Genomic DNA, 14,904 nt, shown 5'->3' on the forward strand with positions numbered 1-14,904 from the left:
GCCTGGAAGGGACCCGGGACGCAAGAACCTGACTCAGTGGTTATAGGGCTGGGACCCTCGGTGGAGCCTGGCCCAGCATCCAGGGGGCAAGGCTACCTAGGCAGGGTCCCCAGAGGCATCCACTCCAGGGAGGAGCCCTGGAGCCAGGGATGCTGAAAGGCAGGGGAGCGGGACTCGGTTTTTCTCACAAGCTGAAGGGCTTAGCAGGGAGATTTAATCTCCTGGAGGAGAGACCAGGAACAAGGCTTCCACAGGGAGCCCAAGCTCAAAGTACTCACAGCCTGCCTGTAATCAAACCCTACTGAGGGGAACAAACTTGCCTGACAGTCGAAACCTCTCCAGGGGCCAGGGCAGGTCAGTGTGGTCTTGGCGCCAGCGGAAGATCTGTCCTGTCTTCTGATCTGGCGTGATGCCCCGTGAAGTGGCTCATGGGGGAAACCACCACCAAGGACATCACTCATCTTCGCTCTGTCTTCTTCCCGTGGTACCCCTCACCCAGCCTGGGAGCAACTTATTCCTATCATAGTGCCAGAGTCATTCTCCTCCTGAGAGACTGGTTCGTCTTCATTCCCAGACCGGGGATTGTGCAAGTGGCTACAGTTCCCTTTTTGTGACCTCCATAGCAAGTCTATAGTGATGAGGGAACCCAGCCCCTCACATCAAAAGAACCCCGTGCCTCGGCAAAAGTTAAAGCTCACCTAACAGAAATACCCTTAATGTTTACACCTTCTCAGTTACACTCCCTTTTTTTTTTGAAAGAATACTGTCTTTTCAAAATGTATATCTGAATCTTTTTTCATGTGAATAAATTACTCTGTTTACAGTGACTCTCCTTGTTTTCAAAATATATACCTTGAATACTTCTCAAATCCACATTATAAGGGTCTCCCCCTGCCCTGTGCATTCCAACATGATTTCTGGAAAGATGCAACGAGTGTGTGTGTTCCGTGCGTGAAATCGTGGACTGTACCCATGTATAAAGAACCTGTAAAGCTGATAGGGTGAGAACTAAATGATTGAGCACTCAGCCGTGGCTACAAGATGCTCCCCTCATTTCTTTGTGCCTTGAGTAGATGATAAAAGCCATCTACAAAATTTCCTGAGTCTCTGGTGTTATTCCGCAACAGTGAATCTTTATGGTCAGTATTTTAGCTTCATTTCTGCCTCTTTTGTGTTCCCATCCTTGTGTTTCTTTCTTCTTTTTCCACACTCTAATTTTCTGCTCTGGTTGTATATTATGCACCCTTGGAAGCTCCCCGAAATCCTTTCTGCAGCAAGGCAGGGAGCAAATCAACCAGCCAGCCCACCTACAACGAGACCGCTGGACTCCTGAACCTGTCCCTTTGTTCTTCCAGCATCAGCCAGCAGGTGGCAGTAAGGTGCTCCCAAACGTCATACCAGGGCTGGGGAGGGCATCCTCACGTATTAAGTGGGCAGTGGCCGCAGATGGAGACCTTGGGGACTGTAGAGAGAAGGCGCTGGGGTAGAAGGCAGCTGAGAAACAATAGCATCTACTGCATTATCTCTTTTTTGTTTGTTTGCCTGTGCCGCACGGCTTTCAGGATCTTAGTTCCCCAAGCGGGGATCGAACCCGGCCTCCTGTAGTGGAAGCATGATGTCCTAACCACTGGACCGCCAGGGGATTTCCACATCTAATGCATTAATTAGCTCCAGGCTAGGATGATCCTCAGGCCTCCTGGGCTAATTAATGTCAGGTCAGTATTCTAGGTCAATGTCAGCAGTAGGGGAGAGACTAGATTGAATGTGCTCAGTGCTTGGTACGTAGTAGGTGCTCAGGAAATGTTGGGACCTTCCTTCCCCCTATTGTCCTAGAGGAGTGGGTGGCTTTGCTCCTTCACGGACCAGGGTCTGGGGCCCAACCTAGGACTATGCTCTCTCCACTGCATTTCTCCCGCCATGTCACGAGCCCCTCTCTCTGCAGGACAGACCTCTGTCGGACAGGGCCGATCCTTCTGTTGTAGCTGCTCTTTCTGTGATGAGATTCAGGGGTGGAAAGAGATGGTAGGAATGGATGCAGCTTCTCCCACTTCCCCTTGTCCTCTGGCTCTTCTTCTCCCAGAAGGGGAAGCCAGTGGGAAGGGCACTTTGTCAGGAACCTGCGCTGCCCCAGCAGCGATCTATAGTGGAAAGAACAACAGACAGAGCCTGAAAATCTGTGTTGGCAGCTCCTGCTCTGGTTAAGAGCCTGGACTTTGATGTCAGGCAGACCTCAGACCTGGCATCTAAACACTGCTGCTTACAGACTTTCTAACCTTGAGCAAATCACCTATCCTCTCCAAGCCTCAGTTTCCTCATCTGTAAAATGGGCAGGGTAATACCTACCTCATAGAATAGTTACGAGAATCCAATGAATTAATGCATGTAAGGTGCTCAGCCTGACATCTGGTTCCAGCCAATGCTGCCCATCACTATCGCTACCTTTTGTGAAGTCACCTGGGGCAAGCAACTTGGTCCCACCGAGCCTTGGTTTCCTTATTCACAAAATAGGGCTATGGATAACCTCCTCCCTGGGTTGTTGGGAGGATTAAGGGAGTCAGCAAGGGTAGAGTCCCTTAGACAGTGACCAGCAGCGATGATGCCCTCTCGTTGTGTGCTGAATTGGATTCTAAGACACTGGAGCTGGAAGGAGCACTTATTTAATCCCTTTACAACATCCCCTCTACCTAGGTGCCTTATGTCTGCTTGAATGCTTCCAGTGATGGGGGACTCATCACCTCTGAGGAGCGTGCCCCTTCTTGCTCTGTTCAGCTCTGGCTATGACAACACCCTTCTTTATGTAGGGCTAAGATTCATCTCCCAGTAGTTTTCCAGCCGAGAGTTGAACGTGTTCCAAACCTTAATTTCCCATCACTAACCCTGGGGGCAGTCACTAACTCCTCACTTCCCTTCCCCATGACTTCTGCTAAATGGATTAGTCCTCTGGCCTCTGCAAAATTAGATTCTGCATCTGGCCAGCAGGGGAGGGCAGGAATGCAGGGGAGGGGGAGGGGTGCAGCTGAAGTTTTCCTGCCTTTTAGGAGGGCAGTTAACTGCTTCCATGCCAGGGCTAGGATTGTCATGCAAAGCTGGTGATCAGCGTGAGAGGCTGCTTCTGCTGGGATGGGTGATGTCCACATTCGGTGTTCTGTTCATCGAGCCACTGTACATGATGTGGCTGCCTGGCGTGGCTACTCTGTCATGGTCAGAGCAGCACCCGCTGGCCGCAGGTGGGGAAACTGAGGCTCAGAGGATAAGTGGCCAAATGGGGAGCTCTGCCTGTAGTTCATTCATTCATTCATTCAAATGTTCTTTGAGCCCTTACTGGGTACCAGGGCCTGTGCTGGGTACTAGGGATACTGCAATGAATGAAACAAAGATAGGATTTTGCGCGAGGCGAGTGGTAAAGGTAAATAAAGAGGAAGACACCGAGGAGGAAATAATTTATTCTCCCAGCAAGCTGGAAGGATGGCTTGTTCATCCATCCATCTCTCCAGCCAGCCAGCCAGCCCACCAACATGTAATGAGGGTCTAAAATCAGGGGTCCCCAGAGTCCAGAGGTGCCCAGCATCAGGACCCGGTGACAGATCTAGACATCAGTTACCTTTGCTGTGCAGCATCCTCTCTTTGCTTGGGGCAATAGTATCCTGATTTGGCTTTGGGGGACCTTGTGCCCCTACCCACGTGTTTCACAGTAGCAAACTCCATCTCCCGTCTTGGGGGTGAAACCCATCACCTAGTCTAAGCCCAACAGTGCTTTCCATGATTCCCGCCATGTCGATCAGTTCAGGGATTGAGCCTATGTCAGGCTCATCGGGACCAACAGATCTCAATCCCAGGGCTTTGATTTGAGATATAGAGGAAGAGCACTGTGCCTTCCATTGGACTTGGTGTTGAGGTGATGGGAGCTGCTGGGGGTCACGCCCAGGGAGCTGGAGAACGGAGCCAATCCAGGTGAGGCAGGCAGGGGCCAGCGACATCGTTTGAGTCCTGAATTCATTTATGCCTGAAGCCAGATCTATCCATGATGGAAGCCATTGTTTTGTTTAAGGTAGTCTGGGTTTTGTGTCATTTTCAACAGAAGAGGCCACCTGATTCCAGCACAGTCCCCGTCCTCCCAGCTGACCCTGGGCGGGCATCAGTCTTTGGTTTCTGTTGCCCACTGCCACACCCACAGTGCTGACTCTGACTCCCCACTCTCCAAGATGAAGGATGCCTCTCTCAGCCAGCCTCAGGGAGTCAGGCTTCTCAACCAAGTTCAGTTCGTGGCAGCTTAGCTTCCTCCTCTGTTCTCCTCTCTGCTGCAGAACTTGCAACACGCCCCCTGTCACGGAAGTTCCCTTCCTTGGGCTGTCCCCTGAGGATCCTTCTTGCTGAAGATGCTTCCTGTGTTGGGAAATGGCCCCTCCATTCCCACGAGTCCCTCTCACGAGAAGTCAGCCCACCACCTCCTCCCCTCCCAAAGTTTGCCTCCTAAATACCTCCAGAATCCATCCCGCCTCTTCCCGCTGAGGATACCCCGGCCCAGGTCCCATCCCTTGTTACCCGGACTGTTGCATCAACCTTCTCCTACTGGTGTCCTGGCCTCATCAGCAGCAGCAGAGGCCCATCATTTGGGACTTCATAGCTCCAGAGAAAATTCCTTCAGTTGCTTGCTTGGGGGTAGGGCATGAAGGAATACTTCCGGCTGTTGGCATTCTAGGAGCAGGACAGGGGAAGAGGGCTAGAAGTCCCATCACTCAGGATGCATATCCCTTAATCCCTGTCTCAGTCTTATTCTCTGCTGTGCCTGATATCTGCAAGCCTTTGCAGTTCCTCCACGAAGAAACTAATATTCTTATGCCTGTGGGTGAAGTCATCTATACCTATAAGACCTGAGGAACACCTGTTCTATGTCCAAGCTTCCCACCAGACCTGGTCCCTCCATGACCCGGGGCTCTGGGATGTTCAGGACCAACTGGCTGGTTCCCCCTCCTCTCCTCTGCGGGCACGTCAGGTTGTAGCCACGAATTTACATGCTACTTCTCTGTTAGCATCCCATCTTCCAAAGGTTTGTTGAAATCTTTTCTGCTCATGCCTCCTCTCCCAGCTTCTTTGTCATCATGGGCTGGTATATACCTGCTTTTCCCCTTCACTGTCAGTTTGGTGGGGCCTGAGGAGGGACAGGGGACAGATGCTTGGCTCAATACCATGTCCAAGTGGCTCTCAGTCAAAGTCCTACCTCCCACTCCCTCCTCATCCCTTCCCACCTGGTTCTGCCCCCAGCCCTCCCCTGAAACACCCCTCATCAGGTCTCTAGGACCAGACCCATAGGACCACTTTCTGTTCTCACGTGACTTGATGTCTTCGTAACGTTTGGTACTTTCAGATTTGTTCTCTTTCATCTCTGTCCTGCCTTAGCTTCCGGCAGGGGGGCGGGGGGGGCACGGTGTCACGAAGACCCTTCCTGTGTTTCTCCAAACCTCTGTGCAGATCTACTTTGCTGGCTTCTCTTCCTTCTGCTTCCTCTAAACAATTATTATGTCTCAGGGTTCCCTTCTCAGCCTCCTTTCCTTCTCACCCCATAGGCTTTCCCCGAGCACCTCTTCCATTCCCATGGTCCCAGTGGTTTTGCTCCAAAAGCCGCTCTCTTCCAAGTGCTGACTTCCAGCCCTGGCCTCTCACCTGGACTCCATCACCAGCCGTCTCCTGGACCTCTCTTCTTGGATGTCCTCATGTCGAAAGCTGGCCTTGGCTTCTCCCTCCTCCCAAACATGCCTCACTTCCTAGGAAAGGCCACCATCATCTGTTTAGTTGCCCAGAACTAAAGGTGTCGTCCTTGCCTCTCCCGTTTTCTCAATTTGCACACCCGATTGCTCACCGAGGCCCACTGACTCTACCTCTTCAATAAACCCCTCTCTGCCCACCCACTCTTCATCCCGAAAGCTTCTCTTAACTGATCTCCCTGCCCCCTGCATTCCACCATCTCCTGTTAAAATGCAAAGTTCACCACATCATCCCCCTTCTGAAAAGTCTCTAATGGCTCCCCACGACTTAGGTATTAAGTCCAAACAGCCCCCAAGGCTGGAGTTGCCAGACTCAGCGTATCAAAATACAGGATGTCCAGTTACATTTGAATTTCAGATAAACAATCTTTTTTTTTTTTTTTTCAAGTGTACGTATATCCCATGTAACACCTGGCATCTGTACCCTTTCCACACCCCAACCTCAACCTCATTTCTTGCTACGCTGTATTTCACATCTGACATTCAGGACAGACTGAACTGTTTGACCTTGCACTGCCCAGCTGGGTCAGACATTTCCTCATCAAGAGGCTCTTCTTACCTGCTGCTCCCCCAACCAGAAAGGCCATGTTCCCTTCTTGTCCTGACCAACCTCTGCTCATCACTGGGGTCCCCTCCCCCAGGAAGCCTCTGTGCTCCCTCCTAATGGACTGGGTTCCTTCCCTGGGTGACCAGAGGCCCCTGTTTCCCTGGATGGCAGCACTTTGTCAGCTGGCTTGTCCCATCGGTTTGCTCTTTTTCTCTCTCCCCTGCAGACAAAGAGCTGCCAGCAGCTCTGCCGATTTCCCCGCCCACATCTGGCCCAGCCCGCTTGGCTCCGCCCAGCTGGAGGCTCCCGTGGGCCTGGAGTGTTGGCCAAGACCCCAGCTTTCTTTCTGGTCTCTTGGCCTGGGTCCCAGTCTGATGGTTCACACTGTCTCCTTGCTTGAGTTCCCATGAAAAGTGGCCTCCACCCGTAGCCCCCTGCCCAGGGCCAGATTACAAGCTGCTGTGACAATGGAGGCTCCAAGCCAAGTTTCCAACGAGCCTGCCATGATATCCCCACAGCATCTGCCTGTGCATCTGGGGGCAGATGCTGGCAGCTGAGGCCACAGAGAGCACGGCTCCTCTCACACTGGGCATGCCCAGCCCTGATGGGGGTAAAAGGGAGGGAGCTCAGACTTAAAGTTAGGACATTGGGTTTGAATCCCAGCCCTGTATCTTTCTAGCTGCCTGGAGATGGGCCAAATGAGCACACACACACCCCCCCTCCCCGCACCTCATTTTCTTGTCTGTAAAGTGGGGATAAAAATGCTTATCTCACAAGATATGCTATCAAAGAAGAGTGCTTAACACATGCAAGAACACGCAGCAGCAAACAGGGTGCTGCTCTGACCTTCACCTGCCTTGCTCAAGGCTGGTGGTAGCAGAACCCCGGGGACCAGAGCTCTCCTGGCAGCTTTCTACTCCCAGCATCACTGACTGGGCATCACTAATTGGTCTCGAGGGGCTTTATTCAGAGAAGAGAGGAAGAGGGTAGTCAGACCCCACTCTCCACCCCCGCACTGGCTCCACACGGAGGAGACAGCATCTCCACTGTGAATCAGCAGCCCAGGTGAGCGCAGGACAGCTGAGGAAGCAAGCTGAAGGTGAGGATGACTAAATAAGGAGGTAGTAGGGCTTCCCTGGTGGCGCAGTGGTTAAGAATCCGCCTGCCGATGCAGGGGACACGGGTTCGAGCCCTGGTCTGGGAAGATCCCACATGCCGCGAACAACTAAGCCCGTGCACCACAGCTACTGAGCCTGCGTGCTGCAACTACTGAAGCCCGCGTGCCTAGAGCCTGTGCTCCACAAGAGAAGACACCACAATGAGAAGCCCGCGCACCGCAACGAAGAGTAACCCCTGCTCGCCGCAACTAGAGAAAGCCCGCGTGCAGCAACGAAGACCCAGTGCAGCCAAAAATAAATAAATGAAAATAAATAAATACATAAATTTATTAAAATAATAAGGAGGTAGTAAAGGACAGAGGACAAGGCATTGGGGAGGGAGAGCTGGAAAAGCCGGAGCCTCCTCCCTCCTCACGTTTGTCCCCCTCTGTCCTTCCTCTGTGTCCCTCTTCTCTTCCCGAGCACGCTTCAGACCCCAGCTGAGCTGTTGTTGCCGCAGTGCTGGCTATGCTGACCCGGCCTCCGCCTCGATGGGGCAGGTTCCCCTGTAAACATTCTTGGGGCACTTCTCAGCGCTCCGCACTATTTATATCATTTATTTACTGATGTCATTATTTGTGTCCCAAATTGAACATGCAAAGAGAGAAAAGAATGGGAAAAAGAAGGGAACAGAATATCCAAAAACTGTGGGACAATTACAAAAGCTGTAACACATGTGTAATGGAAATCCCTGAAGGAGGAGAAGAGATTTTGGAAGTAAGAATGGCTGAGAATTTTCCAAAATTAATGACAGACTCTCTCTGCCACCCCCTTCCAAACTGTGAGTGCCTCAAGGGCAGAAGTCTGTCAGTTTGCAAATAACAATAACCAAAACTGTTTAGGATGACATGTATGAAGTGTTTTGTAAAAATTACATATATACACATAGACGTTCAGTTCCAACTCCAATGTGTGGAGACCTCAGGAGAGGACTTCCCTGGTGGTCCAGTGCGGCTAAGACTCCGCGCTCCCAGTGCAGGGGGCCCAGGTTCAATCCCTGTAGTCAGGGAACTAGATCCCGCGTGCCACAACTAAGAGTCTGCGTGCCACAACTAAGAGTCTGCATGCCACAACTAAGAAGACCGCATGGGGCTTCCCTGGTGGTGCAGTGGTTGGGAATCCGCCTGCCAATGCAGGGGACACAGGTTCAAGCCCTGGTCCGGGAGGATCCCATATGCAGCGGAGCGACTAAGCCACAGTGCCACAACTACTGAGCCTGTGCTCTAGAGCCCACGAGCCACAGCTGCTGGGCCTGCGTGCCACAACTGCTGAAGCCCGTGCGCCCTAGAGTCCGTGCTCTGCAGCAGGAGAGGCCATCGCAATGAGAGGCCTGCGCACCACAATCGCATCACTGCAACTAGAGAAAGCCTGCGCACAGCAACGAAGACCCAACGCAGCCAAAAATAAATAAAATTAATTAATTAACAAAAAATAGAAGAAGACCGCATGCCGCAACGAAGACTAGTGCAGCCAAATAAATAAATATTTTTAAAAGAAAAGAAAAGAAAAAAAAAAAGACCTTAGGAGGCATCATTTCCATCCTTACAGGAAGACCAAGCTGGAGAAACTGCAAATCTTAGATCCATCAGAGAATTGAGTTCACAGGGCAAATCCCACCCCCAAAAACTGGAGAAAAAGGAGAAAAAAACAGAACCACAACATGATTAGCCTCCTGGGGGAGCCTCTGGAGCCATGATGGGCAGAAACCTTCTGATAGTAATTGATGGATTGCTGGAGGCTCAGTGTGGACTGGGTTGAGAGTTTAAAACTCCTAGATAAAATGTGTGTGGGTTTTATCTCCAGGAGCCTAGCGGGTTCTCACCCTGAAGACAGGACAGAAATCTCCTCTTGCTTCCGGAGGGGGCAGAGGAAGGGTAACCGTTTCCAAACACACCCAGATCTTTGTCTCTAACAAAGGTATGCCCCCAAGGAAAACTGCTTAACCATAGTCTTATCTGATCTGGGTAAAGGGCAGATTTCTGTATCACATGGGGGTGGGGAGTTAAGAAGGTCACAGCACAGGCACTCAGAACCACTACAAAAATGAAACAGCTGGGTTTTAATCTTAAGACTATAGCATGCTTCCCCTCCCCAACTCCATAACACACGTCAACAGGTATAATAACTAGAGTTTATAGAGCTGCAAGACAAAGAAGTTATTTAAGAAAGAATTCTTAGGGAAACCCAAAGACAATAAGAGAAAAAACAGCCTGGAACTAGAAGAAACTGAAGCCTATGGCACCTATAGCTGCAGCAAACATTAACAGCCCAGCTCTTAGCCAGGTTAACATAAAACCTCACCCTAAGCCTGATTACCTCAGTTCCTAGTACCAGACACCTCATGGCCAGCTTTCAACAAAACATTACAAGCCCTGCTAAAAGACAAGAAAAAGCATAGTATGATGAGACAAAGCAAGCATCAGAATAAAACTCAGATAGGATACAGAGCTTGGAATTGTCAGATAAAGAATTTAAAACAACTATGATTAATATGTTAAGGGAATGCTAATGGAAAATTAGACAACATGCAAGAACAGACAGATCATGTAAGCAGAGGTAGAAACTCTAAGAATCACAAGGAAATGCTAGAAATCAAAACCACTAACAAAAAAGAAGAATGTTTTTGATAGGTTCATTAGTAGACTAGACATGGCCAAAGAAAGAGGCAGTGAGCTTGAAAATATGTCAATAGAAACATCCCAAATTGAAATACAAAGAGAAAAAACTCTTTGCCACTTTTATTCAACGTAGTGTTGGAAGTCCTAGCCACCACAATCAGACAAGAAAGAGAAATAAAAGGAATTCAAATTGGAAAGAAAAATAAAACTGTCACTATTTGCAGATGACATGATACTATACAAAGAAAATCCTAAAGATGCCACCAAAAGACCACTAGAACCACCAATGAATTCAATGAAGTTGCAGGATACAAAATTAATATACAGAAATCTGTTACATTTCTATGTACTAATAACAAACTATCAGAAATAGAAATTAAGAACACAATCCCATTTATAATTGCATCAGAAAGAGTAAAATACGTAGGAATAAATCTAACTAAGGAGATAAAGGACTTGTACTTGGAAAACTATAAGATGACACAAATACAGTAGATGGAAAGATAGATTGTGCTCATGGATTGAAAGAATTAATATTGTTTAAATGACCAAACTACCGAAGGCAATCTACAGATTCAACGCAATCCCTATCAAAATGCCAAAGGCATTCTTCCACAGAACAAGAACAAATACTACATCAAACTAAAAAGCTTTTGTACGTTGAAGGAAACTATCAACAAAACAAAAACACAGCCTACTGAATGGGAGAAGATATTTGCAAATGATATATCTTATAAGGGTTTAATATCTAAAATATACAAAGAACTCATACAACTCAACATCAAAAAAAAAACAAACAACCCGGGACTTCCCTGGGGGTCCAGTGGTTAAGAATCTGCATCCCAATGCAGGGGATGTGGGTTCGATCCCTGGTCCGGGAACTAAGATCCCACGTGCCACGGGGCAACGAAGCCCGCGCGTCACAACTACTGAGCTCACGCGCTTCAACTAGAGCCCGTGTACCGCAACCTACAGAGCCCACGCGCCCTGGAGACCACGTGCCACAACTAGAGAGAAGCCTGCGCATAGCAACGAAAGATCCCATGTGCTGCAACTAAGACCCAATGCAGCCAAATAAATAAATACTAAATAAAATAAAATAATGGGTAGAGGATCTGAAAAGACATTTTTCCAAAAAAAGACATACAGATAGGCAACAGGCACATGAGAAGTTGCTCGAGATCACTAATCATCGGGAAGTGAAAATCAAAACCACAATGAGATGTCACCTCACATCTGTCAGAATGGCTATTATCAAAAAAACAACAAAATAGAAGTGTTGGTGAGGGTGTAGAGAAAACGGAACCCTTGTGCACTGTTGGTGGGAATGTAAACGTCTAGAGCCAGTCAAAACAATTGTTTCCTAAAGTTGCTTCAGTTCGTTGTTTTCTTCCCTATTGCTTTCAGTGTGGTGATGTTATTCATTTGTCATACTGTTGGGTTCATCTGTTACTGTTTGAATAACTTTGGGTGTTTCCCCTGCATCCCGGTTGCATCTATTTATTTAGTCAGCTTTGGGGTATGTGAAATATTGTCATAGCTCTATGAGTCAGAGCTACACAAAAAGTCAGAGAAATTCCAATGGTCTTTCTCTTCTCCACCCTGTCTTCGTTTCCCTTTCTTTCTGCCTTGTTCACACCTACCCCCTGCAGATAACCAAGCCCATTAGCTTCTGGTTTATTCTTACTGTATTCCTTCTGCTCAAATGAGTAGACACATGCATAGTTTATTATGTCCCTTTGAAAAACATCTTTATCTTTCTTTTTTTAAAACAAGCTCCGGCCAGTTTTATTAAAGAAAAATTGTACATAAGTTACTTTACACCAGCCTGTTCCGACATGCTTCTAATGATATCAGAATCACCTGGATCAATGATAGCAAGTGTCCATACTCTGTAGTATTTTCCACACGCTGTGCCCAATTCAATATTATTGCCACTGTAGTGATGGACACCAGTTTTGGCCAACATGGCATAATACTCTATTTCAGATTTCCTCAAGGCTGGGCAGTTGTTGGCAAGGATGACCAGTTTCGCTTTGCCATGCCGGATTATTTTCAGAGTCCGCTTGTACCCCAGCACGTACTTTCCACTTTTCACAACCAGTTGGAGCCTAGAGTTGATCGACTCCAGTGACATTTTCATCTTCTTTGCGGCCACCATCTTCCTGCCTTAGGTGCGGGACACCCCCAGCCCACTGCAGCCGCCAAGATGGCCGGAGAGCAAGAAAAGGCCATATTTATCTTGATAGATATTTCTCCCAAGAAGATATACAGATTGCCAACAAACACATGAAAGGATGCTCAACATCACTAATCATTAGAGAAATGCAAATCAAAACTACAATGAGGTATCACCTCACACCAGTCAGAACGGCCATCATCAAAAACTCTACAAACAATAAATGCTGGAGAGGGTGTGGAGAAAAGGGAACCCTCTTGCACTGCTGGTGGGAATGTAAATTGATACAGCCACTATGGAGAACAGTATGGAGGTTCCTCAAAATACTGAAAATAGAACTACCATATGACCCAGCAATCCCACTACTGGGCATATACCCTGAGAAAACCATAATTCAAAAAGAGTCATGTACCACAATATTCATTGCAGCACTATTTACAATAGCCAGGACATGGAAGCAACCTAAGTGTCCATTGACAGATGAATGGATAAAGAAGATGTGGCACATATATACAATGGAATGTTACTCAGCCATAAAGAGAAACGAAATTGAGTTATTTGTTGTGAGATGGATGGACCTAAAGACTTCATACAGAGTGAAGTAAGTCAGAAAGAGAAAAACAAATACTGTATGCTAACACATATATATGGAATCAAAAAAAAAAGGTTCTGAAGAACCTAGGGGAGGACAGGAATAAAGACACAGACATAGAGAATGGACTTGAGGACGTGGGGAGGGGGAAGGGTAAGCTGGGATGAAGTGAGAGAGTGGCGTGGGCATATATATACAACCAAATGTAAAATAGACAGCTAGTGGGAAGCAGTCGCATAGCACAGGGAGATCAGCTCGGTGCTTTGTGACCACCTAGAGGGGTGGGATAGGGAGGGAGGGAGGGAGACGCAAGAGGTCGGGGATATATGTATACGTACAGCTGATTCACTTTGTTATACAGCAGCAACTAACACACTATTGTAAAGCAATTATACTCCAATAAAGATGTTAAAAAAAGAAAAAAAACATATTTATCTTGAAAACATTTTGCAAATATTTCTATAAGGTAAATTCCAAGCCTGAGATTTCTGGTGTGTGTTGCATGTTTCCTGAATTATGCAAATTGCCTCCGCATAGTGGAGTAGGTGCTCAGTGAATATTTGGGGAATGAATGATTTCTTGGCTTGACACTAACACACTGTATGATTTGGGGAAAGTCTCTTCGTGCTTCTGGACTTCAGTTATTACAACTTTGTAGGCAAGGGAAGGCTCTTCCAGCTCTGATGTTACAGCACACTGTGATGAAGGTAGCAAAATGTACAAGTGCACCTCGTTTTATTGCGCTTCGCAGATTTTCCTTTTTTTTTTTTTTTTTAACAAATTGAAGGTTTGTGGCAACCCCGCATCAAGTGTGTCTATCGGTGCCATTTTTCTAACAGCACTTGCTCATTTCGTGTCTTTGTGTCACATTTTGGTGATTCTCCCAAAGTTTCAAACTTCTTCATGCTTTTTTTTTTTTTTAACATCTTTATTGGGGTACAATTGCTTTACAATGGTGTGTTAGTTTCTGCTTTATAACAAAGTGACTCAGTTATACATATACATATGTTCCCATATCTGTTCCCTCTTGCGTCTCCCTCCCTCCCACCCTCCCTATCCCACCCCTCTAGGTGGTCACCAAGCACTGAGGTGTGATCAGTGATCTCTGATGTTACTACCATGACTCTCTGAAGGCTCAGATTATGGTTAGCATTTTTAAGCAATAGTTATTTTTTAACTAACGTACACATTTTTAAAGACATAATGCTATTGCACACGTAATAGACTATGGTATAGTGTAAACATAACTTTTATATGCGCTGGCAAAGCAAAAAATGTGTGTGACTCGCTTTATTGCAACGTTGACTTTATTTCGCGATACAGGCTTTGCTCCAATGATCTGGAACCCAACCCGAATATCTCCGAGGTCTGCCTGTGTCTTTGGCCTTTTCCCTCCCCGCCTTTCATGATTCCCCCCCACTTCTTGCTACCCCTCTGTTCCATCTCCATAAACAATAACAAAAAAACAATAACAACCACAGTAACGATGGCTACAGCTGTTCACTGAGCACTTGCCTCGTGCACTCATCTTCAATCCTCACAAAAACCACCTGTGAGAGGAGCTGTTATGATTCCTACTTTAGGGGTGAGGAATTTGAAGCCAGGGAGGTTTCAGTAACTTGCCTAAGGCTGCATCGTTCTAACTTGGGGAGGAAGACTTGAACTCTTAGCTGTCTGACGTCTGAGTGCACGTGGTCGTGCACTTGGCACACCTTTCTCCCTGTCCCCGTGGTGCATTCCTGTAAGCCTGGTTCTTAACAGATCGTTGACCAAATCTCCCATGCTGGGCATTTCCCATTCCTGGTGAATATAAATGACTGCTCTACTCGCAGGCCAGTCAAAGCCTTTCTCCTTCATGGCTACTCAGGTCTGTACTGGGCTCTGTGATTTTCCACAGGGGATGTCGACTTGCCTGAACTTCTGTTAGCACGCAGCTGGTTTTGTTCTTGCAACATTCGTCACATCCCGTGTATTAATTCTTTGGGCCACAGCTTAAGTAGCATCACCCTTGGGTTTTCAGAGGCCGTGTGCCCCAAGAGCGTCTTTCTT

At 47.6% G+C, this 14,904-nt stretch overlaps 1 pseudogene; it reads right to left on the reverse strand.

Moving 5' to 3' along the window:
* Nucleotides 1–11,875: 11,875 nt before the first annotated feature.
* LOC132426525 (large ribosomal subunit protein eL30 pseudogene) lies at nt 11,876–12,294 on the reverse strand (annotated as a pseudogene).
* Nucleotides 12,295–14,904: the final 2,610 nt, after the last annotated feature.

Source organism: Delphinus delphis, chromosome 6 (assembly GCF_949987515.2).
Source record: "Delphinus delphis chromosome 6, mDelDel1.2, whole genome shotgun sequence".
Lineage (NCBI taxonomy): Eukaryota > Metazoa > Chordata > Mammalia > Artiodactyla > Delphinidae > Delphinus > Delphinus delphis.